This window comes from Adiantum capillus-veneris, chromosome 17 (genome assembly GCF_014529385.1).
Source record: "Adiantum capillus-veneris isolate H3 chromosome 17, ASM1452938v2, whole genome shotgun sequence".
Taxonomy (NCBI): domain Eukaryota; kingdom Viridiplantae; phylum Streptophyta; class Polypodiopsida; order Polypodiales; family Pteridaceae; genus Adiantum; species Adiantum capillus-veneris.
In genome coordinates this window covers 7,274,797-7,299,251 of record NC_140947.1, presented here as the reverse complement: position 1 = coordinate 7,299,251, position 24,455 = coordinate 7,274,797, and positions in this window count along the sequence as shown.

Below are 24,455 nucleotides of genomic sequence, written 5' to 3'. Positions count from 1 at the left end.
TCGAGGGTATGATATCTTGAAATTAACGCTGGGTAGGTTATTGGCCTATCTTGATAGGTAATGTAGTGTTATCAAGGAAACATTCTGTTATTGGGTTGACCTGATAGAATGAAAAATTCTGGACGGAGCCCTCTTCTCGTTGCTGCAATTACAATCCATTTGGGAAACCAACTGCACCAACGAATAAGTAGTTCTCCTCTTCTACACTCATGTTTTGTTAGGTAGTAACTGACTGAGTAGGGAGCATATGTGAGTTATGACCTCAAAAAATTGTCTTTTGTCTTAATGGTATTAGGTTTAACATAGTAATATGGTAACTAGTCAAATAACTTGTTATTGAGAATAAGTTGTTATACAAAGGTTTTAAGTAACAATTTGTCATACATGATTTTGTTGAATAATTTTACTTTGCTAGTGCTAGGTAAAACCAAAGTTTAGACTGACTGCTCGAATGAGTACAATTTGGGATCCAATAAAGAGGGTGCAAGTCTCAAAAAACTAAAAAATACCAAGCCAAAATATGTTGCCTACTTTGTATCAAAAAACCATGCGATAACTAACACTGGTGTATCCTGGATAAGATAAACTCTAGCTGTGGAACAATAACAAATGGATGTGAGTTGGTGATTTTGGTTATAAATTGAGTCATTTCAAATGTGTTTGTTTTGAATTATTTGAAATAAACCATACTAATTTGCACCTACTTTTTGGCCTAAGTGACATCGATAACAACTAGGATGTGCATGCATCACTTGCATACAAAATCATGTCTAGCTGAATGTTGTGTTGTTTCTATGGGTGCAAGGGAGGACTACGCTCTGTGGTCTCAACTGCTAGGTATTGTTGTCAACATTTGGCAAAGGGGAAGCAAACAATTTTTGTGACTTGACTATTCTTTCATATTGCAAGGATTGTGATTCGTACCACCTTGAATCCTTATTTGTACAAAATAATTTACGTGATTTTTGTGTGTGCAGATCCCCTATCCTTTGTCTAGTAGTCTTGGTATTTTAAAATGTATATGTTCAAATACCAAGACTACTAGACAAAGGATAGGGGAAAAGTATATTTAAGGAAAAGTAACATACACACACACAACCTACCCTCCATGCCCCGTCAACCCCGTCCACCCCCTAGCAACCCCACTTCCACCCTCCCTACTCACACACCCTTTCCCGCCCCTTCCACCCCCTTTCCCATCTAGCCCCTAACCCCCCTTTCCCATCCTCTCCTAATGCGCCTCCCCTCACCCCCCCTTTCCCACCCCTTCCCTCACCCCCCTGCCCCCCCTAACCTCCTATCCCTTTCCCACCCTGGCCCCCCAAACTCCTACCCCCCTTTCCCACCCCTCTCTTAACCCCCTTTCCCACCCCGCTCCCCCTGTTAACCCTCACGCACCTTCCTATCACCTACGACGGACGTTGTATTATTTACTTGGTAGAGTCAGGTACCGGGCTTGTCGGTCCAATAGGAAAAGGGTAAGAGTGATCTCCGATGAGAGGCGCACTCTAACTGGAACATTCAAGGGATTAGTTGGCTAAGCATGGGCGCCCAAGTGTGAGTGGGGCGAGCTCATATAAAAGTCAACTAAACCTAAAATTCACTCGTTCTCTCATTTGTGCAATTGAAGAGTGCTCTTGCTCCATCTCCATCTTCTTCTTCTTCATCTCCTTGTGTGTGTGTATGCGAGAGAGAGAGAGAGAGAGAGAGAGAGAGAGAGAGAGAGAGAGAGAGAGAGAGAGAGAGAGAGAGAGAGAGAGCGATCAAGCATTGCGGTGGCACGACGGCGGCGAGGCGGTTGAGCGCGGCATAGCGGCGTCTCCCTCTTCTTCGCGGCGAGGAATCCTCCACGACAGGAAGCGTAGAGCGGTGAGTGACACACCAACGCCTTCTTTGCGCTTACTAGTTTATGATTGTTGTGTGCTTGGAGCCATTTGTGGCTCGCACACAATGTATCGGCAAGTTCCTTGCATTGACACGTGCGATATACACGCACATTTTTGGCGCCGTTGCCGGGGAATGCCATACACTAAGCTTGAATGGCACTGTGTGCTTCTTTTGTGGTGCAATTTCAATTGTTGGGAAGGTAAGGAAGGAGGGTGTGTGTGTTGAGAACAAGGATTTTGTGTTACTACTGTGTTATTTTTTTGTTAATGGAGTTTTCAAAGGTACTGTGTTTTTTCTCTGTGTAAGGTGTTAGTATTAAGGTTGTTAGTTCTGTGTAATGTAATGTACAATAAGTAGGAAGTAGATCTGTGAGAGCTAATAGAGTGTATTAGTGTGTAACCATAGGTGTATTAGTTGGAAGTAGGTAGGTAGAGTGTGTGTGTGCTCTCGCACAGGCCGCGGCGACCTTATCCTTATTAAAAAAAGAAAAATTAATTTAAAAAATAAAATAAAATTTAAAGGTAGGACCGGGATCGGGAATATCTCCTAGACCCAAGCCCAAGCTCACGCTCAGGCTTAGGCATCTATCGCCCTTTAAAATTATGAATTTTAGCTTCACACGTAGCTAAAAATTGACTTCTTTGAGGACCAACGGAGCTACAGGTGACCGAACGTTGTGTTGTAAAATACACCGCGACCCTCTGAGTGATACACTCATTTTGAGCTATCACACACTTTAATAAAAAAAATCGATCATTAAAAAACATTAAAAACGTAAAAAACACGAGTGAAAACGAACGCTTAAAAAAGTAAGCGGTTAACCTTCGAGGTTATTCGCCGACGCTTGTAGGGTGCCAAAGGCACATGAATCTGCGCTCTGGTCGTGTGCTAGAGACAGAGCAACTAGAGAGAATTTTGACTTACGCGAGTTCTCAATATCCACCTACTTTAGGTTCCGAGCCCTCGGCGGGGACCCAAGGTAGTACAAACCAAGACCCGAACATAGAGGGGCTAGTGACTCTTCCTCTGACTACGACGTCATGGAGGGTTTCCCAATGCCTAATCCCGATAGCTCAAGCCAAGACATGCATGCCATGAGACCGCGGTCCGGGCCGAGCGTGCTTAGCCGCCTGAAGGAAACCTTTAGTAGAGCCACTCGCTCCGAACATGGAGCTAATGATGTAAATGAGGGGGGTGGGGAAGTAAATTCTCCATTCGTGACCAATGTAGACCCTATACCTTTAGAGAATGTGCACGTGAATACTTCATTCACTGCACCTCCTGACTCTTCAGAGTTATTTCCCTCCGAGGTCATATTACCCAATGGTAGAAGCCTTGCTGAAGTGCAAGAGGTTGAGCAGTATATCCTTGCAGCGAGGGCATAGGAAGTCGAGAGCTTACGCAAGGCGGAGCAAAGAAGAGAGTTAAAAGCGAAAGCCCCTATGTCAATATCCTTGCTAAGAGAGCAATCGAGTGCTCCTGACTTAGCAACCGCTAAGGCCAACCCCTAGAAAGCAACATTGCATCTAGCTCAAAGGACACCCCTAGCACCTCAATCCTAGATGGAGTGTTCTAAATGAGAACTGGAGTACGAACTACAAACAAAAAATCTGACCGACCTATACACAGGTCACACCTATCACGTGGGTTGGTTAGATGTCCTACAATCCACAATGGGTGCTACTAGTGTGGAGGATCAACAACAAAGAGTTTGTGAGGTCATCCATAGGGTTATTGAGTTAGAGAGACAGAACAAGGGGATCAACATGCCTTCAACGGGTCTCATGAGATTCTTAGATACAGGAAAGGTTAAACAACCGACCTTATCGCAAATGGAGACTCCCTCGGTAAGTCCGATGGATCCTCCATATGTTGTTTCTCTAGGGGTCTCAGTGCAATCTGAGCCCACAAGTGATAGCTTCACCTTTCCAAGTCTAGCTCATCTTTCCCTTGATGACACCATGGCTACCATGCCTACCCCAATGATGGGCATGCCGAGAAACACGCCATGGACCTCATTTGTTAGTAAAGCACCACTACATGGTAGCTCAATGCCTACAATTGTACCTACAAGTGTGTACCAATCGTATGCACCTATGGGTCATCGCACTCATGTAGTCCCTACCCCTCTCATTGTCTCAAGTACCTATGCTCCACAACCACAACACCCAAGCTCTTATTTCCATGGGACTATACCGGCTAGCATTAGCATGTGACATACGACGTCTGCGATGCCTAGGGCCACACATATGAACTTTGGGCCACCACATGTCACAACATCATACCAAACATGGAACCCAAGGGCTTCCTATACGCCAAGCCCAATACCAATACCTACTCCACATGTAGTCTCTGGAGCGCCTTCACCCACGGTGCCTGCTCACTTAGGTGACTTGGCAACATTTTCTCAAGCTATTGAGAATATGCGTAACACTCCTGATAGAGAGCCTAGAAGTAAGGCAGTACAAATAGCCAAGCTCACACAAAAATTTAGTGGATACGGGGATGTGAGAAAGCATATCGAAGTGTTTGCAAAAATATGCGATTCTCTAGGAGAACACAATGACCTACATAAGAGAAATGCCTTAAGTCTAACCTTAAGTGGGAAGGCAGGGGATTGGTATAGAACCCTAAGGGTGGAAGAAAAAACGATTTACCCTACTCTTAGGAGACTGTTCTTGAAAGAATACATACGAGAGGAAGTGCTTTGGGGTGTAACCTCTCAGCTCCAGAAAGCCCAACAAGAGGAAGGAGAGTCGGTGAGAGACGTTATAAGTCGCTTGAAGCATTTGAATTCTCTTTGTAATCCAAATGAGCGCTTCAACAATAACCAATTGATTGATAGATTCATTAGGGGGTTATGACATGAGGATGTCATTAGAGGTATCACCACTTGGGAAGCAGTCACCACCAATTCGATCCAATTGGAGGATAATATAATGATTCAAGGAGAAAAGAGTGTCTGTTGAGACTAAATCTATTAACTCGCAAGCATCAGGGCATCAGCCAATGACCCTAAAGCCTATTGCTAAGGAGCCAAAGATATCTGAGATGACTTTAGCATATCTCACCAAGGCTATTCAAGAGAGTCTTAGAGACAATCGTGCTCCGCAAAACAATCATATGTATCCAAGAAGGGAGCAACAATGGTGCTCAGTATGCTATGGACCGCATAGTACCAGTGAATGCCCTACTTTTAGAGTAAAATTCAATGGGAACTGCAATGCCTGTGGGAGGTATGGTCATCAAGCTAAGGATTGCATAGTATTCAAGCGCGTGATGGCCAATAGACCAACCTTAGCATGGACAGACACACCTCGAGTGCCTGCATTGATGCCGGCCCCACCTCTTGAACACACAACACAACACATGGTCCCTAGGGTCCAAAATGTTGTTCAAACAACACCCTTACCACCTCCAGTGCTAGGACCGCAACCACCACTTCCGAAAATCACTTCTGTGAATCAAGTGGGTTGTGAGTCATCTATTTCTCGTTTGGAAGGCTGTGAGGAAGATATAGATCCTAATATTGCCTATGGGCTGGATGTGCTTAAAGAAAGTCCACAATACTACATGGAGGACTATTGGAGACAAGTCAAACATGTATATCAAGTAGCTGCTCTTGCGGCAAGAGGCCAAAATATCAATTACACTGCTAAGAGACCACCTCTTCAATGCTATGAGTGTGGAGGTCCACATCGTGTAGCCGAGTGTCCTATTAGGCTACAAAAGAACGCCACACTAATGCAAACCAATCAAGCGAGCACGTCTACAATGCCGATACTCATGTGTAATTGATGTGGCATAGATCATTTGATTGCCCAATGTCCAAATAATCCAAATGCACCGAAGATCACGCCATTAAACTTGATTGAAGTTACCAAGGAGCCACCACAAAGTACACCTGTGGTACCAGTAAACGTACTCACACGATCAATGCTCCAAAAACAAAATTATATCCTTGAGGAAAGAGACACGGCATCAATTTCTCAATCTCAGAAAAAGAAGAAAACACGAAGGAAGAGATCGCAAAAATCAGCGAGGTCAGACCCTAGTTCAAAGACCAACATAGGGACTGGTGACGACCCCGTATATATGAATGACGCTGAAGAGGATTTTGATTCAGCTGAAATTATGGAGACCAAAACAACCACTAAGATAGAGACCAACAGGAGGATCTTCGTGAGCCACAATGGCAGGGATCCAAGAACAAGATAGGAACTTATCTAAACCCTACAGAGGAGATCGAGCGAGTCAAGCAATTAAGGAGTTTGGTAGAAGATACCCAAAGGGATCTAGAACCAGCACCTAGGCAGATCCAGATTACAGACACCATGTTCCCTATGCAACAAAAACCTCACCAAGTCCATAGACCCTTGGCCATACCTAGTGTCATCCAAGAAGAAAGTGACTTAAAGTCATGGGAAAGTGGGCGTACTCACTTCTTGATGGAAAGAATAGTTACAGAGGGACTACTTGATCTTATCAAAGAAATGGAGATATCATCTTCCCAACGTCAAGGGACTGAAGTTCAAAAGGTGCCGTTAAACATCGCCAAATTGATGGATTTCATGTCTTCAGAAGTTAGAACCACCATCATGTCCAAACTATATAAAGACCCTGAGCTAGTCTCAGCTCTTCGACCCTTCCTCAATTGAGAACTAAAGTTTGGGCTACCACAATTTGCACAGATAAATGGTGCTGGGGAGATGCCAATAGAGGAGAAACACTTAGATCCACAACCCGACGTAGATGAGAACCTTGTTATAGAAATACATGTTAACAAGTTGGGACAATACTTTGAGGGTGATGAATCCAATGCGACCATACCAATCACTACTAAGGGATTAACTGTGAAGGGAATCCTGGATGGTGGCGCTGGGGTTAGCATTGTGACTAAAAATTGCTAGGAAACTATGGGAAGACCTCACCTTGCGACCACAACCATAGTAGTGAAGATGGCCAATGGGTCTATTGTTAAACCTATTGGGATGCTAGAAGATCTCAAGATCAAGGCCTTTGGACATAAAATAAGGATTACCTTCATTGTTATGGATTTCTCCAAACACACTATGGCATCGGAGATGATCTCAGGACGTCCTTTCATGCGGGAAGCAAAAATGGTGCATGACTGGTCTAAAAACCATGTCTACCTGCAGTTCCAAGATTCTGTCATTCGAGTGGATCTTGTGACGGGTTGAGCACATCCTCTAGGAAACATGTTTATAACTGATCATAGATCTGACACCACAGTTCACTCGGCCCCATTGCAGTATTGTTACACGTGTAAAGCGGACATTGATGTTGGGGAAGATTCTCCTTATATGGATGTACTACCTGGGATGACTGAGTCAGACAATGTGGATTGGGTCCACCTAGCAGCAACCATAGACACTTGGGGAAATAGGGGGATGACCTGGGTAACACCTAAGGGGGATGAAATACCACCACTTGTACCCTTAAATATGCTAGAAGCAATGCATATAGCTTCTTATGAAAGTTTGACTGGCATTGGAACCAGTAGCGCCTCACAAGACTATAACCCACACGATTTGGGGTCAGAATCATGAGTTGAAATTGACTTTGAGGATGAAAAATCTGAGTTAAATCTTAGTGCAAATGTGGGGAAAAACCATTCAGAGCCCAGTGATAACCTAGATGACAATCTATCCAAGGGAGCAGAAGACACAAGTAGTGATTCATGTAGTGACTCTTCACTAGAGATCAGCCATAATCGAGAATTAAACAAGAAGAGTAAGAGATATAAGAGGCGATGATATCGAGCAAATGTGCCTGCTAGAATAAATGAAAAGAAATCTACTGCAGAATGGCTTAATTATATAGGGGCATGTGATGCTCATCGGAAGTTGGTAGATAACTGGGGTGAATACCTTCAAAGCGTTATGTGGTGTAGTCCACAACCCATTGACATCGCACAACTAGAGGCTACAGAGAAGGCAAAGTTGAGACGTACCATAAGGAGACGACAAAAGCGAGAGTTAGCTCAACAACAAAAGGAATCATAAGTGAAATCACTGTCCACAGAACAACAAGACCCCACAAACTTACACCCTGCACCTGAACATTTCAAATCCTATACCACAGAGGAACGTAAGGTTGTGTATACAAAGGCTCAAAGAAAGCCTATCGATGGGAGCAATGGAGTCTATGATGGTCCAACGATAGTTAAGGAAATAGAGTAAGCAGACCTAGGAGAAGAGTCTAAACCTGTTTTCATTGCCCAAGATCTGACAGAGACTGAGGAGTGTGTACTTAAAGAACTTCTCAAGGAATTTAGGGGTATATTTGCATGGCCATATTATGATAGGAAAGGTGTTCCACCTTTCGTGGTGCAACACACAATCTCCATGAATAGCATGGCTAAACCAGTTCAGCAACGACCCTACCCAATGAATCCTAAATATGCAAAAATCATTCAAGAAGAGATTGAAAAGCTTGTGGAATGCGGATTCATATACCCTATTGAGCACTCAGAATGGGTGTCTCCAATAGTGATTGTGCCAAAAAAGAATGGGAAACTCAGAGTGTCGTGGATCTCAAGAAGATCAATGTTGCCACTAGGAGGGACCATTACCCCTTGCCATATTCAGAACATGTGCTTGAAAGAGTTGCAGGGAAGGAAGCTTATAGCTTTTTAGATGGGTACTCTAGATACAATCAAATCACAATTGCGTTGGAGGACGAAGCTAAAACAGCCTTTATAATCGAATTTGGAGTGTTCGCATTTTGTGTTATGGCTTTTGGCTTAACCAATGCCCCTGCTACCTTTCAAAGATTGATAAACACTACTTTTAGAGAATATTTGAGGGAGTTTTGTGAAGCTTTCTTAGATGACCTTTGTGTTTATTCCTCTTGGAAAGAACATCTGTCATGCTTACGAAAAGTGTTTGAGAAGTGTAGATTGTATCGCATCTCCTCAAACCCTTTCAAATGCCAATTTTGGGTTAAACATGGAGTCATTTTAGGGCATATAGTGTCCAAAAATGGGATTTCCACAGATGAGAGCAAAATTAAAGCCATTGTTGAATTGCCACCACCTACAAACTATAAAGGAGTTCAAAGGTTCATGGGCCATGTTGGTTATTACCGACGGTTTATTTTAAACTTTGCCGAGATAGCTCGTCCTTTGTACAAGCTTCTTATTGAGTTCCAATGGACTGCAGAGTGTGACCATGCTTATGAGTCATTGAAAAAGACCTTGACTAGCGCTCCTATTCTACGAGTGCCTGATTGGAATGTAATTTTTCATGTGCATATTGAATTATCGAACTTTGCTATTGGGTGTGTTCTAGCTCAACCAGGAGAACATAAATTGGACTACCCCATTAGCTTTGGAAGTTGTCAATTGAATGATGCTGAGAGAAACTACACCACTATAGAGCGAGAAGGTTTAGGTATGATTTATGCAGTGAAGAAATTTCACTACTACCTTCTGGCCAGCAAGTTTGTGTTCTATGTTGATCATCAAGACTTGTTGTATCTAGTAAATAAACCTTGTTAATTCCACGAGAAGAATTACACGATGGTTGTTAATTCTCCTTGAGTTTGATTTTACTGTTGTGGTGAGACCTGGTAAAAGACATGTCATGGCAGATCATTTGTCTCGCATACCCAATGGTGAAGCCCCTACTGGAGTCGATGATGAGTTGCCCAATAGTCGAAACCATACCTGAATGGAGTGAGAAGATTGTGAACTTTCTAGTTAATGGTTTTCCACCCAAAGAGCTTCAAAAACTGTTAAAAGAATGCGAACCTTACTCTCTCATTGTTGTAGGAACTCTCTACAGGTTAGGGAAGGATGATATTCTTAGACGTTGTGGTCGTGAGGATGAGTATTTATACATACTGCAAGAAGCCCACATGGGTATAGCCGGAGGACATTTCTAAGGGGAACTAACTGAAGGAGTACGAGCGGAAGTGCGATGCGAGAGAGTGTGCAAGAAGAAGAGCACGACGATATGGTGAAATCGCTCTACTATAATGTGTAGAGCATAGTGAGTTCTTATTAGGTTTTTACAAAAGAATATGTGTACATACGTGGCAGCCCGCCCACTTACCTGGGCGACCACATTGGGCTTTATACCCCAACAACCTCCCACTTAAAGTCCAATGTGGTACTTTAAGTGTGAGAGAAGCTACTATACAAGCTAATATACAAGAGATGTAGAGACGTGATGTACTACCCTACACCTAACTGCTTGCGAAAATGCGCAAAGCTCTCTGAGGGAAGTCCTTTTGTAAGTAGATCAGCAGGATTTTCTGTGGTGTGAACTTTGACAAGCTGAAGTTGCTTATCCTCGAGCATTTCCCTGATGAAATGATACTTCACATCCACATGCTTTGTCTTTGAGTGATAAACTGGATTGCGAGCCAATTGTATAGCACTTTGACTATCACAATATAACATAGGCATCTCTTCTTTGATTCCCAAATCTGTTACTAGTCGATTAAGCCAAATTGATTCTTTGCATGCCTCTGATGCTGCAACATATTCAGCCTCTGTAGTAGACTGAGTAACACAATCTTGTAATCTAGAACGCCATGATACTGCTCCACCAGCCAATGTAAAGACATACCCTGACGTAGACCTTCGGTTGTCTAAGTCACCTGCATAATCTGAGTCTGTAAAACCCTTTACACTTAGCTCCTGACTCCCATAGCATATACGCATACTCTTTGTAGCTTTCAGGTATCTTAATATTCCTTTCACTACCTCCTAATGTTTCTTGCCTGGGTTTGACATGTATCGACTTACTACTCCCACTGCAAATGCAATGTCTGGGTGAGTAGCAATCATTGCATACATCAAACTACCCACTGCAGACGCATATGGAATCTTATCCATTTCAGCCTGTTCTTCCTCAGACACAGGACAATCTTGTTTGCTAAGTTTCACATATGGTGGCAATGGAACACTCAATGCCTTTCCCTTCTCCATATTGAAACGTTGCAAAACCTTGTCAATATACTCTGTTTGAGATAACCAAATCAACTTCTTTGATCTGTCTCTCTCAATGCGCATACCAAGTATATGACTTGCCTCACCCATGTCTTTCATGTCAAACGATTTTGCCATCTTTGACTTCAAAGCTGAAATTTCTTCCAAGTGCTTGCCAGCAATCAACATGTCATCCACATACAAAATAAGGATCAGCCAACTGCCATCCTTAGCCTTCTTTGTATATAGACAGTGATCGAACTCACTACGTTTGTAGCCTTGAGAAAGCATAAACTTGTGGAATTTATGGTACCATGCCCTCGGTGATTGTTTTAAGCCATAAAGACTCTTTAACAACTGGCATACCCAATCTTCCTTGCCTTTCTCAACAAACCCTTCTGGCCGCTGCATGTAAATTTCCACATCTAAATCATCATGCAAGAACGCTGTCTTGACATCCATTTGGTGCAACACCAAATCTAATATGGCAACCAATGTAAGTAAGCATCTCAATGTAGTCATCTTGACCACCGGAGAGAAGACTTCATCAAAGTCAATGCCTTGTTCTTGCTTAAAGCCCTTGGCAACAAGCCTTGCTTTGTACTTTGGCTGACTATCATGAGCGGTGATCTTATACTTGTAAACCCATTTACAGGGTAGAGCCTTTTTACCCCGTGGTAATTTAACTAGCTTCCATGTCTGGTTTTTATGCAGAGCTGTCATCTCTGACTGCATGGCCAATTGCCAATTCCCAGAGTCCTTCATTTGCACTGCTTCCTTGTAACATGAAGGCTCATTGCAATCAGTCAACATGACATAATTCATAGATGGAACAAACCTATCAGGAGGTCGTGTGACACGTCCAGATCTATGCACAATAGGTGGCTCAGGCTCAACCACAACCTGTGGTTCCACTCTATCCTGTCCTTGCTCCTCTTGAGCTCTGACATTTTGTCTTGCACGTGCAGGTCCATCTTCTTGGAAGACAACTCTTCTAATCTCCTCAACCCTCTCTGGTTTAGAATGATATTTGGATTCATTAAAGTGAACATCATTGCTGCGGACAACCTTTCTGGATTCGGGATCCCAAAGTCTGTACCCCATCTCACCAGAATTACCATAGCCTAGAAAGATGCACTTTCTACTCTTTGGCTCAAGTTTGTTCCTAAATTCCTTTGGAACGTGAGTATATGCCTCACAGCCAAAGACTCTGAGATGCTTGTATGAGGGCATTTTGCCTGACCATACCATCTCTGGCACTGAATCCTTCTGCAAAACCTTGGTAGGAGATCTATTTACAAGATGAACAACTGTTGATACAGCTTTAGCCCAAAATCCATTTGGAAGCTGTGCATTAGACAACATACTTCTGACCTTCTCTTGTATGGTCCTATTCATCCTCTCAGCAACACCATTTTGAGGAGGATTGTAAGGAGCAGTAAGTTCACGTTTTATACCTTTTGACTCACAAAAGTCCTGAAAGGCCTTTGAAACATACTCTCCACCATTGTCAGTGCGTAAGCATTTAAGCTTCTTGCCACTCTGATTCTGCACAAGTGTCACAAACGTTTTGAAAACACTAAACGCTTCATCCTTGTGCTTGAGAAAGTAAACCCATACTTTCCTCGAGTAATCATCTATAAATGTCATAAAGTAAGAAGCTCCCCCTAGAGATAGGTTAGGCATAGGTCCACACAAATCACTATGAACAAGTGCCAACTGTGTATCTCTTCTACTGCTTCTATGCTTATGTGGCTGCTGTGTTTTCCTACCATACAGACAATGCTCACAGAATTCAAAATCATTAAATGAAAAGCCAGGTAATAACCAGAACGAGACAAGATTTCCATTCCCTTCTTGGACATATGTCCTAACCGGCTATGCCACAAAGAAACGTTCGGCTGCTCGGTTACATTGATTACATTTTTAGAGACATTTGATACATAAATCATGTAAAGTCCTCCAGACTTTACTCCATGTGCTACTGTCATAGAACCCTTGGATATCTTCCACATGTTCTGTCCAAAAATGGTGACGTAGCCAACATCATCAAGTAAACCTGTGCTGATCAAGCTCTTTGTAATTACGGGAACATGTCTCACATTCTTCAGCGTGAAAGAAGAGCCATTCTGAAACTTCAATTGAACATCTCCAACACCTAAGATCTCACATGTCTGCCCATTGCCTAGCCGAACATGATCTTTAGTGGTCACATAAGAAGTAAACCATTCCTTGTTTGGAGACACATGAAGTGATGCCCTTGAGTCTATTATCCAGTCACTCAGTGCATTTCCATCAGATGCTGTAAGAAGAGCTGAGTCCATTGTATTCTTCAAGAAGTAGATGTCTCCTGACACTAGACTGTCATCCTCTGCAACAGTGTTTGTCACATTTATTTCTTGAATCTTCACTGAGGACTTGTTCTTCTCACCATGGTCTTCAGCTTTCCTCTTTGCCTTTTTCTGCTTTCCATTTTCTGCAGTCTCTTTTCATGTGACCCTTCTTGCCACAATAGTAGCATTCTATGTCACTCTTGCCTTTAGCACTGCGAGACTTGCTACGAGAATGATTCCTCTTTCCAGCTTTGTACTTTTCTTTGGTCCTTCCCCTGAAAACTAAGGTTGTTCCTTTGCCTTTGTCCATTGTCTTTCTATTGGTTTCTTCAGTAAGCAGACTTCCTTCTACACCTGCTATGTTCAAACCATCTGGAGGTGCAGAATTACTCAAAGCTGTGCTAAAAGTGTCCCAACTTTCCGGCAATGTGATCAACAGGAACATAGCTCTAACAGGTTCATCAAACTTGACACCTTGAGTTGACAACTGACTATAGATTGTGTTGAATTCATTCAGATGATTGGACATAGGTGTCCCTTCTTTCATCTTCAAGTCAACAAGCTTCTTAAGCCAGTATACCTGTGAAGCTGCACTCTGCTTCTCATAAAGATCACTCAGCTTTAACCATGCTTGATAAGCCGACATCTCGTCTGCTACATTGAAGTAAACGCTTTCTGCCAAAGTCAGCATAATGGTAGAAAGCGCCAATTCATCCATTTCGCTCCATTCATCTTCGTCCATATCTTCTGGTTTTATCCCCTTGAGCTTTATAGGTTTTATCTGCTTCTTTTGTACCAACACGTGCCAAATCTGCTTCTTCCACAATGGGAAATTGGTTCCATCCAGCTTCGTGATATTGTAAAGAGCAGTGTCCTATGATCCAGCCATAGCTATGTTTCACAGTAGTTTACTTTTCTGGGAAAAATTCGGCAGAGTTTCCCCTGTAAACTGACCTCTGAACCAATATCAACCTCTCAAATGAACCAAGAAAGCTTCAGATTCTGCAGAAATTTTGGCAGAGTCTCCTTTGTAAAATGGCTCTGTTGTACTAAAAACAGACCAAAAAACAGCTCAAAAAACACTGTCTCTCTGACACTGTAAGCTGCGGGTAAACCTGTCCTGCACCTGTACTGTCTCTCACTGTCCTGTCCTTGTCCTATAAGCATAGGCTACGACAATGCCTCAACGGAAGTAAAGCAAAGATGCAATCCCAACTGTCTAACTCACAATCAATACATCCTAGCTGCCTATCTAAGGGTGCTTGAGGGATCGCTCCAAGACCTGTATCACTGAAAGGATCTCAACATTCGAGAATCCCCCAGCTCAATAAAACCTCACTCGACCCTCAAAAAAGGCTGCAGTAAATCTGACAGTACATAGACTTCCCACAAAGTCATACATCCACAAATTTCCCATTGTATGCTGTAACCGCTGCGGCGGTTGTTTGCTGCGTGACTCACAGCCAGCAAACCCTCAATAGACATACATCATCTCTGACAATACATCCCATGTGGAAGTACCTGCAATGTCAGGATGAAATCTGGAATATCAAGCAGCAAACACAAGCTACCTGATGAACTAGTGGATGTCGCCTACAGTCTGTGTGTAGATGCGCCCGTGTCGTATGTGACACGCCTCCAAGAACTGTGAGCCGTCCTTCGATGTGTAGACAGCCACAAATCAACACTCTGGGAGTGTCGATATCCTCAGCACCTGTAGTCGTAGGCCAAAAACCCCAAATTTGCAGAGTCAGATCTGCACCCGTCGAGACCACGTAGTCGAAAATGGCCTGCGCAGACCTTTGTCGAAGCCGAACGGTGGTCGAGATGACCTCATAATGAAATTCTGACAACACCAAGGCCTTCGAGCCTCCCCACGAGATTTGGGGCCGTGTCTTCGCCTGTCGAATTTCACTCCAATCTGAGTTGGTGACTCTAGCCTCCTGCAGTGCTGCCCCGAGCCTCGATCTGAGCTCTGATACCAGTTGAAGGAGTACGAGCGGAAGTGCGACGCGAGAGAGTGTGCGAGAAGAAGAGCACGACGATATGGTGAACTCGCTCTACTGTAATGTGTAGAGCATAGTGAGTTCTTATTAGGTTTTTACAAAAGAATATGTGTACATACCTGGCGGCCCGCCCACTTACCTGGGCGACCACATTGGGCTTTATACCCCAACACTAACAGCTAGAAAGGTGTTGCAATCAGGTTATTGGTGGCCAACCTTATTTAAGGATGCATCACTTTTTGCAAAAGGATGTGATGAATGCCAACGTTACAAGATCACACAACGAAAGGATAGGATGTCCTTACATCCTGTTAAAATGACTCAACCATTTGAAAAATGGGGTTTGGACTTTGTAGGCCCAATTAGTCCGGTAGCTCGTAGCACTCAATCTCGATATATTATCGTTGCCACTGACTATGTGACAAAGTGGGCGGAAGCCACGGCGACACGTAAGGCTAATGCGAGGTCAACTGCCAAGTTTATCTTTGAGAACATTATTACAAGATTTGGTTGTCCCTTTGAGATTGTGAGTGATAATGGTACTCATTTTATAAATGGAGTAATAGAAGAACTCACTATCAACTTTATGATAGCTCACCATAAGTCCACACCTTATTATCCACAAGCAAATGGCAAGCTGAGAGCACCAACAAGACCTTCATCTCTATCTTGACCAAAACGGTGGAAGCTCATCGCACAGATTGGGATTTACAGCTTACATCAACTCTATGGGCTTATCATACTGCATACAAAGTTGCCATTAATTGCACACCATTCAAGATGGTGTATGGCCAAGAAGCGGTTATGCCATGGGAGTTTGTCGATTTTAGTCTTCGAGTAGCTTCTCAAGAAGGTTGGGATGGTAACCCCTTAGTTGAGCGATTATATATCCTTGAAAGGCTAGATGAAGAGAGGCAATTAGCTGTGCAAAATGCACTTGTGGAGAAAGATAGGAGGAAAAAATGGTTTGACCATCATCTAAAGAACAAAGATATCAATGTTGGTGATAAATTCCTTATGTATGGAGTGCATAAAGAAAAGAAAAAGTTGAAATATGCGGAAAAAGGACCATATAGAGTATGTGAGATCACCCCACAAGGAACCATTGATGTGGAGACTCTTGATGGAGTTGAAACGTACCATTGGATTCCTCAATGGGAGCAAATTTAAAAGATACTATGATCCTTTAAGCCAAGAGGAGCTATGTGCCATCCATACAAAAAAGGCAGCCAAGGCACAAACAGAATTGAAGAAGATACAAGCTCAAGTTGAGGGGAAGGAGCGACAACAACGCATAAGACGAAAACGAGAGGCTAACCTTGGAGTCACAAATGCATTCCACGTTGAAATTGACGAGGATTGGTTGGACTCTGACACACCTCTACGATACCCTATTGAGCTAAACAACACCTATGGAAAAGTGCTATATAACGCCTTATTGGACACGGGTGCTAAATATAATTTGCTATCATATGGGGTGTGGTGTCAATTAGGGAAGCCACCTCTATCTGAGAGTATTATCCAAGTCAAGGGTGTCAATAAGAAAAAACTGCGGTTTTTGGAATCTGGAACACTTCTGTTAGTTATGATAATGGGGTTGTAGCTCAAGACTTTTTTGTCATGCCTGTTGGAACTATGGAGGGTAATATAAACCTAGGACGCGCGTGGATGATAGCCACCAAATGCACTATTGATTGGGGTACAACACAACACAAAAACCAACTCTTAGCCCTGCCACTCAAGCCATAGTCCCTGAGATATTGCCTCTTAAGGAAATAAAACCCAAAACATTGCATGTCCAAGAGGTTGAACCATATGTCCCCATAGCCCAATTCTCTAGAGCTTCAAGTGATGTAGCTGAAATAAAGCTTGAGACACACAAGACCCATCCCAATATAACAAAGAAAACATACAAGTGGGTCCGTAAAGCTTCTTTAGCAACCATAGCCAGTGCTAAAAGATAGGAGTTTGGTAAGAGACGTCCCATTTGTCCCAAGAAATGTAAAGAAACGTTGCGTTGGATTCCTAAAAAACTATTGGAAGCCCAAGGCTACTATAAAGGAAATGATCAAATCTGGGTGCCAAAATGTAACCGGACCCATGTGAGCTCAATCCTGTGGCTCCAAAACAAATTGAACATCGGAGAAAGGAAAAAATCACGGAATGCGACACACCCTCTCCAGAGCTAGTTTGGGTACCAAAGAAAGAACGATTTGTTCCACCTAGCTCAAGAACAACAAAATCAAATGAAGCTTCTTGCTCTTTGTGTAGTTCCTATATGGAAATAGAAGCTTCAACACAACCTCCACCTACCATTGTATATATCCATTCAAGCAAGAAAGAGTTTGCACTTCCCGTTGTAAGTTCACCACCTACAACAAGGTTGCAAATAAAATCATGGGAGAGTACCTTACCACCCTTGCAACTAGATGAAATGCATAGGGCGGTCGAAAACTATTGGTTAAAGCCTTCACCCATAACAACTTGGAACAATTGGTTTCAAAAGGTGATGACATCATTCCAAAAGGTATGATCTACCCAAGGAAGGGGGGAGTGTTTGCTGATATCCATCATTCACTTGCTTCCCCCTCAACCTTCCTCCCTGACCTCTCAATCTCCAATCTTAGAAAATGTATATATAAAGCCTTATACTCACAAAAACAAGATAAAAAAGTAAAAGAGCAAGAGTTATAACACAAAATCATAAAAACACATTATGCACAAGAACACGACCCTTGTAATATTTGCACTCTAACCATCATCTATTTGCATGTACAGATATGGCTAGTACGCTAGAGTCATCCACTACTGCCTTGGGTGAGAGGTACCCTCGTTACTTTTCACAAATATTTCACATGGTCTTTCCGGTGCTTGCATGTGAATGGGATTTGGTAGGTACGCTAGCATGTGAGAGGAATTTCGAGGAGTTAGAATGGCTGATACGTCTCTTGACCACGACTAATCCATACTTAGTAGAGAGCGTTTCTCCCATTGCACAAGCCTACCCTTTTGACCAAGATGACTATAGGCGTCTAGTGACCTTCTTAGTAAACATGGGTACCTATGATGATGAAGAAGATTTACATGACTACACGGATGGCACATATGGTCTCATGGATGATGACTTTGTATATCTCAACGATGAGGATAGGGGTTTAGCCTTAGGGTTTCCTCCCAATCTCTACAATATCCTATTCCCTTGACTTTCTAAGGGGAGTGCAAATAATTAGGTTAGGACCTTATGTTTTTTAATTGTGTTCAATAAGTGTTGGTACCTTTTTCCCACTGATGTGCCTCCTAGAGGTATTCTTTGTGTTTCCTCGTGTGTACAGGAACATGTTGCTGTGGTTAGGATTTGGACCTTCATGGAATCTTTCTCTCATCCACTTTTCAAATCAAGCACGATCATCAACACAACAGGTGTTTCTTGTCCATTAGCATTGCCCCTTATCTTTTTGCATCCATGTTTGTCTGCTTTAATTGTGATTGGTAGCATAATATTCAACGCATTTGCTTAGTATCAAACATTAAATTCAATATAATTTTTTGTCATAATCACTTGTCTAGATTTAAAAATCAAGCAGTCTGACTAAGCTAGTTTGACCAAGTTAGGTGTTAGAGATCTTCTCTTAATACGATGGGGAATGCCTTCCTAATAATCAATGGTTACTTATGTTCTTAATCCGATTTAGGCAGCATTGTGTGAAATGTACTAGGGCTTGAGTTTACTAGTGTGATGAGCCTGGGGAGGTGTAATCGTGTTATATGACCCCCCAAAGTTACAAAACTAAAATGCTTAGAACGAACAATTTTTTTTAAAAAAAAATCAAAGTGCCACAATGTAAAATCTTTAGTTGGAAGAGAAATCTCAGCTTGATGTGGTACTTCACTCACATGTATCGCCTATGGTACTAGAGCCCTAGAGGTTCCCAATGTGGGCGCTTTTCCTTGAAAAGGAAAAAACCCAAGGCATACAAAATAAGCACACACATCAAAATGGAATCACTGTGAAAAGACTTTGGGGGGTCAAAGAAAAGGTAATCAGTTAGGCAATGATTTCATGAGAAATTCCTTTTATCGTAGCTTAACTACAAGGTCTTCTACGTATAGCCTCTAGTCAGCCCTCGAACATGAAATACTTGGCTCTCGCAATTAAACAACTTAATTGACCAGAGAAAATTAAGAAGCTTACCCATGGTATTAATAGTCGATCTTTAATGCCTTTCCATCGTTAAATTAGCGACCCCAGACTTGATTAATTTTTTACCTTTACAGCTGTTTATGCGTTTGATTATATTGCAATTTAATGTTTATTGCTAACAAAAGGTTTAAAATTATGTTACCAACAATCAAATTGTCTGCCTACAACTGCATATGATTTTTAATTGCTTATGAGAATGCAATCACTATGCCAATGTTGTTGGATTTTGCAGTGACTGAAGGAGGCTAAGGACATTCATCTCAGATGCTCTTCCACCTCGACGAACGAGCTTCAACTCAATAGCTTCCTAGGACGGAATCTACATCAGGAAGGGCGGCATGTTAACCCTCACGCACATTCCTATCACCTACGACGGATGTTGTATTATTTACTTGGTAGAGTCAGGTACTGGGCTTGTCGGTCCAATAGGAAAAGGGTAAGAGTGATCGCCGATGAGAGGCGCACTCTAACTGGAACATTCAAGGGATTAGTTGGCTAAGCATGGGGGCCCAAGTGTGAATGGGGCAAGCTCATATAAAAGTCAACTAAACCTAAAATTCACTCATTCTCTCATTTGTGCGATTGAAGAGTGCTCTTGCTCCATCTCCATCTTCTTCTTCTTCATCTCCTTGTGTGTGTGTGTGCGAGAGAGAGAGAGAGAGAGAGAGAGAGAGAGAGAGAGAGAGAGAGAGAGAGAGAGAGAGAGAGAGAGAGAGAGCATTGCGGCGGCACGATGGCGACGAAGCGGTTGAGCGCGGCGTAGCGGCGTCTCCCTCTTCTTCACGGTGAGGAATCATCCACAACAGGAAGCATAGAGCGGTGAGTGACACACCAATGCTTTCTTTGAGCTTACTAGTTTATGCTTGTTGTGTGCTTGGAGCCATTTGTGGCTTGCACACAGTGTATCGGCAAGTTCTTTGCATTGACACGTGAGACATACGCACACACCCCCTCACCCCCCTTGCCCCTAACCCCCTTTCCTTCCCTCTATCTATCCCCCCCCCCCCCCCCCCCCCTCTCTCTCTCTCTCTCTATGAACCACATACCCATATCCCTACCTCCCCCTCTATATCTCTCTCTCACTCTCTCTCTATAACTATCTCTCTTTCTACCTCCCCCCCTCTCCCCCCCAATCTTTCACACACACACACACACACACACATCTCTCCCCCCGCCTCTCTCTCTCTCTATACATATATATATATTTCTATCTCTATATTTGTCTCTCTATCTATCATTATCCCTCTCTATCTCTACCTCTATATATCTATCTCTACCCCCCTCTCTCTCCCTATCTCTCTTTCCCATACAAAAACTCTCTCTGTCTCATGAGCGCACATGTACACACACACACACACACACACACACACACACACACACACACACAAAGCACTCTCTCCCTCTCTATATCTACCTCTCTCTCTATCACTTTCACTATTCTTGTCTCTCTTTCACACACATATACACACACAAACTCTCTCTATCTCTATCTTTGTGTCTCTATCTATCACTATCCCTCTCTATCTCTACCTCTATCCATCTATCCCTCCCTCTCTATATATACCTCTCTCTCTATCACTTTCACTATTCCAATCTCTCTTTCACACACATATACACACACTCTCTCCCCCTCGCTATCTCTATCTATGCCTGTCACTATCTCTCTCTCTCTCTATCACTATCCCTCTCTCTCTCTCTATCACTATCTCTATCTCTATCTTTTACTGTGCTTTTGGAATTGCAATGGATACCCATGGAACGTGGGGGTTGGCATTGATGAACTAACAAGCAAAGCCGATGTTGTACTTCTTGTTGAAACTTGGGAGTATGATGCACAAAGGATTAACGGCTTGGAGGATTACAATGTACATTCATTGATGTGGTCAAAAAATTGCAAGCAACGAAGAGGGCAACGTTATGTATGGCTGAAAATTATGACACCAAAAAGAGCACCCATTTTTATAGCCGGTTGCTACATTCCTCTTCATGATTCCCCCTTTTATGCTTGCATGGACAAAGATCAGCCATTTTTTGATTTAGAAGAGGACATTGCTTATTTTAAAGGCAAAGGTGTTGTTATTGTATTTGGGGATATTAATGCTCGCACAAAAACATTGCAACATGATACTCAACAATTTGATATGCCATACATTTCAAGGGAGCTGGAGGTAGTTCACTTGTATGATCGTACTTCAATGAATGAGAAAGAGCTGGATCACTAGAAAGATACTTTTACACGTGTAATATCAAGGGTATGCTCATTGCCAGTGGTGTATCTTTGTGGAGTGAAACCAATGGATTTACATGTAGAAAACATAATGAGGATAGTGTGATTGACTATATGCTACTCTCTGAAGCCATCATGTATCACATAAAGAGTTTTATGTTTGGCCAATGGACCCTAGAATTAGACCATTGGACTTTATGTATTGACCTTGCATGTGGAGAAGCAACTAAGCATGATGATCTCAACCAAAGGGAAGAGAAGTTATCACTATTATGGATTTCAAACGGGCACCAAATGTACATTGAAATGGTTGACCAAAAGTTATGGTTAACAAAGCTTCAACATGATCCACCATTGGAAACTAAATGGGAAATTTTCAAGAAAGTTATTTGTTCTTGTGCCGAAGAATGCTTTGCCATAAAGCATCTCCATGGTATCAACAAAGATAGATCGCTCAAAAGGTGCTTTGATAAAGAATGTCAAGATGCTCAAAAGTCCTTCATATATCTTGATGCAACTATGGCAAAGACAACTATCAAATTCATTTTCATACATACAAGGAATTGATTCAAAAGAAGAGAAGAAGATGGAAAGTAAATCAACAACTTTTTCAAGTCGAAGAAAAGACACGTGCATGTGGAAGATTCTGGAGAAACTCGAGGGGCAAGTGGGTTGAGAATTTGGTAACTTGAGTCTTGTGGACGATATGTACACACATTGTAGTCAATTATATGAGCAACAAAATGCTAAAAAAATGTCATTTTATGGTTCACTTCCATGTACGCCCTCCTTTTTTATTATTGAGGATAGATGCGATGGGTTTGAAAAGTTGGCCACTCGCAAAGCGGGAGATCTTCAAGGTATCAAGCGGGAGATGATCAAATGGATGGGATTTTACCCATGAGTGGATGTGTGATATGTTCAACTTTGCACTTCAACATGGTATGCCTTATGATTGGAGTACTAATTGGGTCAAGCCTTTGCATAAAGGAGGGGATGTAAAGAATGTAAACAACTACAAAACTATAATGATTGGGTCTCTTATGCCAAAGTTGTTTGGGTCCATAATGGAGATGAAATTGAGTGATTGGACTAAAGAGAATTACAAACGTGCAAAAGGACAAGCGGATTTTTGTCGATACCATTTCTCCATTGATCATCTTGTCACTCTTCGTGTTCTCATGGAGGAAAGTCGGTTGAAAGGCAAGCGATTGTATTGTTGTTTTGAGGACTTAAAGAAAGCCTTTGATATGATTCCATGTAACAATTTGTGGAGAAGGATGGAAGAACTGTAAGTGCCAAGTGAGGTTATGCTTGCGGTTTCTTGAATCTACAAGAAGGTGATGTGTCAATTGCGCATGAACGAGGAATTTCAAAAAACATTGTAAGCACTATTGGGGTTAAACAAGGATGTCTATTGTCACTAACTCTCTTTGGTCTATGCATCGATCAATTGGAACAAATGGTACTTGAGCGAGAAGAAGGCATCAAAGAGGTCACTATTTGCAACGCGGTAGTCATGCTTTTATTGTACCCGGATGATGTAGTGCTTCTAGCACACACTTTAGAAGATGCAGAAAAGCTTATGGTTGGCCTTGAGAACTTTTGCTTGCATAGTGCGCCGATTGTGAATGAATCCAAAACAAAGGTTATGCTTGTGAAAACCAACCATAAGGAGAAGCCATGCATTGTGTAAAACAATGAGATACTTGAAGTTGTTTAGAGCTTTAAGTACCTTGACTTTGAGGTTTCGTCCAATCACAAGAGGCATGAATGTGCTATGCATCGTTTGGAAGCGGGAAAGAGAGAATATTATGCATTTGAGAACATGTGTAATGCGGGAAACATCAAGTGTTGGGCTCTCAAGAAGTACCTTTTTGATGCATTGGTGACACTGGTTCTTCTTTATGGAGTTGAAATGTGGGTGGGAGCATCTCAAAGTCTACCTGGAAAGAGTTTGAGAATGTCCAATAGCATTTTCTTACAAACTTTCTCCTAGTTAAGACACAAACACCATAAATGCTCCTACTTCTTGAGTCTAGATCTCTTCCAATTGAGATTATGGGCATGGAAAGGGTTGTGGAGTACATGATAAAGATTCGTCAAAACCCCTCACATTGACTTCCTACATTTGCATGAGAAGCAAACAAAAAATTTCAAAAGACGCATGAAAGCAAGATCTTGAGCATGGGATGGATGCAAGACATAAAGAAGGGGTTTGGAAGATGGGATGCATTACACTTGCTACATGATGCTTCAATTGACTCTAAAGTGAATGAAGCATTTCTACAATGCCAATGTATTACGGTTTGGAAGAAATCCGGTGGGTCACGCTTCATACATTACACCACCCATATTGCCCCCAACTACAAAAAAATGTTCTTCGCTGAAGGAGGAAACCGTACTCATACTTACATGCTTGAGCATATCCCCTTGTTGACAATATGCACTATCGCAACCATTCGGCTTAGCTCCCATTCCCTTCAATGCGAGATGGGGTATTGGGGCAATGGAGAAGATTCAAATCAATTGTGCACATTATGCTCACTGCAAGTTTGAGAGTCTAAGTACCACACACTACTAGAGTGCTCAGCTTTTGATCACATCCGAACTTGCTTCTCTCACATTTTCAGCCATGACGTAGACCTACACACTTTTCTTTCACCGCCACACTGTGGGATCTCCATTGCGACTCTCATCACCACAAGTTGGAGCATCGAGAGTCGCTCATGTCAAGCTGATACACATACTACATCACATGTAACTTTGGTCCCATAGGTAATATTTGACCTCCAAGGATGATAATAAAATCTCTCTCTCTCTCTCTCGCGCGCACGCGCAC